Source organism: Octopus bimaculoides, chromosome 28, assembly GCF_001194135.2.
Source record: "Octopus bimaculoides isolate UCB-OBI-ISO-001 chromosome 28, ASM119413v2, whole genome shotgun sequence".
NCBI classification, from domain to species: Eukaryota; Metazoa; Mollusca; class Cephalopoda; order Octopoda; family Octopodidae; genus Octopus; species Octopus bimaculoides.
Window position 1 is genome coordinate 17,091,839 of NC_069008.1, and position 2,825 is coordinate 17,094,663.

At 41.1% G+C, this 2,825-nt stretch overlaps 1 long non-coding RNA gene across 1 annotated transcript in view; it reads left to right on the plus strand.

Moving 5' to 3' along the window:
* Window positions 1–2,825, plus strand: part of LOC128251118 (uncharacterized) — a 15,239-nt gene that overhangs the window by 1,123 nt on the left and 11,291 nt on the right. The window contains exon 2 of the long non-coding RNA XR_008266975.1: window positions 2,301–2,558. This is a non-coding gene — a long non-coding RNA (uncharacterized LOC128251118). The remainder of the gene's footprint in view (window positions 1–2,300; window positions 2,559–2,825) is intronic.

Here is a 2,825-nt window from a genome sequence, read left to right on the forward strand (position 1 = left end):
CACCAACCACATGGTTCTGGGTTCATTCCCACTGCATGGAACCTTGGGTAAGTGTCTTCTACTATAGCCTCAGGCCGACCAAATGTGTTTTTCTGAGTATGTGTGTGTGTGTGTGTGTGTGTGTGTGTGTGTGTAGACATATATTAATACTTCATTTTATGTAAAGTTATCAAGTTTGCATTTGAGAAGTGGCTTTGAGTTTCATTTATAAACCATCATATCTGTCTATTTGTTTATCTATCTATCTATCTATCTCTCTCTCTCTATCTGTCTATCTATCTATCTATCATCTATCTACTTATCTATCATCTATCTATCTATTAATCTATCCAGCCATCTGTCTGTCTGTCTGTCTGTCTGTCTATATCTATCTATCTACCTTTTTATCTATCTATCTATCTATCTATTTATGTACCTATATCTATCTATCCATCTGTCCATCCATCCATCCATCTCTCTCTCTCTCTCTCACACACACACACACACAATGTTCTCTATCCCGCACTACTGGCCTTATAATATCAACGAGCCATTCCACCTGGCTGGCAGTGGACACACAAATATAAAGCATAACTGACCGATTGAATAAATGCTAACAGCATCTAACAACACTGACCACTGGTCTGAACATTCAGCTGGAATGAGAGGGAATGTTTGGACAACTCAGTCATTGACCAATCTCACTATACTTCCTGCAGCATAAGAGAGTTGGTCATCAACAGAACAACGTACACCATTTGGTCAAGTAATACATTACACCCACACACACACACAAACACACATGGAGACACACAGAGACACACACATATACATTCATACATGTGTGTGTGTGTATACACATGTATACATACATATATATAAATTATATATATATATACACACACACACACACACATATATACACATATATACACATATATACACATGTACACATATATACACATATATACACATATATACACATATACACATATATACACATATATACACATATATACACATATACACATATACACACATATACACATAGATACACATATATACACATATATATATGTGTTCTTTTATTTGTTTCGGTCATTTGACTGCGACCATCCTGGATCACCGCCTTTAGTCGAGCAAATCGACCCCAGGACTTATTCTTTGTAAGCCTAGTACTTATTCTTTCGGTCACTTTTGCCGAATCGCTAAGTTACGGCAACATAGACATGCCACAATCAGTTGTCAAGCGATGGTGGGGGAACAAACACAGACACAAACACACACACACACATGTACATACATACATACATACATACATATATATATATATATATATAGAGAGAGAGAGATAGACAGGCTTCTTTCAGTTTCCGTCTACCAAATCCACTCACAAGGTTTTAGTCAGCCGAAGGCTATATTAGAAGACATTTGCCCAAGGTGCCACGCAATGGGACTGAACCCGGAACCATGTGGTTGGTATGCAAGCTACTTACCACACAGCCACTCCTGTGCCTATAAGCCACCCAAAAGCTCCATTCAAGCATGGCTGATGTCAGTGCTGCCTGACTGGCACCTGTGCCGGTGGCATGTAAAAGGCACCATTCGAGCGTGGTCAATGACAGTGCCGCCCGACTGACTATCGTGCTGGTGGCATGTAAAAAGCACCCACAACATTCTTGGAGTGGTTGGCATTAAGAAGGGCATCCAGTTGTAGAAACCTTGCCAGATCAGATTGGAGACTGGTACAACCTTCTGGCTTGTCAGTCCTCAATCAAACCGTCCAACCCATGCCAGCATGGAAAACGGACGTTAAATGATGATGATGGTGATGATATGAGCATTGAGGTTCACAGAGGCAAAGGGGCTGAGTTCCTTTTCGAGCACTGGGCCTCATGGAGGCAATGGCCGAGGTCTGTGGCATTCTGTTGTGCTTGAGACGAAAACCCATCAAGCCAAGTAAAATCACAGTTGTGGCAGATACCAGTGTCACGCAAATGGCACCCGTGCCGGTGGCACATAAGAGCAGCCATTACACTCTCAGAGTGGTTTTGCCCAATCTACCCATCTTAAATGGACATTCTAACTGACCACTATAACTGGCCACATCCTCCTGTCTTTGACCAGTCTACCCATTTTATTTTAAATGGACATTTCTAACTGACCACTACAACTGGCTACATTCTCCTGTTTTTGACCAGTCTACCCGGCTTAAATGGACTTTTATAACTGACCACTATAACTGGCCACAATTTTCTGTTTTTGACCAATCTACCCATCTTAAATGGACATTTCTAACTGACCACTCTATTCTATTTTAGACCAATCTACACAGGTGTAATGGACAGCTGTAACTGACCAACAGATGTGTATACACAATACATATATATACATACATACATATACGCATAGATATACAACACGGCGAAAGTGGACAAGAAATTTTGGAATTACTATCAATGTGAAACTGACCAATGGACAGAGATAAACTTCATCACCACCACCACCAACAACAACAACAACATCATCATCATCATCACCACTGACAATAACAACAGCAACAGAACTCTACAAAAATGGTAAGCGAATGCCCTTCTCTTTTGTAAACCCTTCCTACAATAAACTCAAATTATCATCACCATCATCATCGTCGTCATCATAATTGCCATCATTATCATCATCATCACTATCACCACCACCACCACCACCACCACCACCACCACAGCTACAGTCACCCTGTCTGCTTTGTGTGCAGTAGCCACCCAGCTCTCTACCCTGAATACAAAACACTAATGGATATTTGCTGTTCACCTGACACGCCTCTCCCTCCACCTCCTACCCATTTC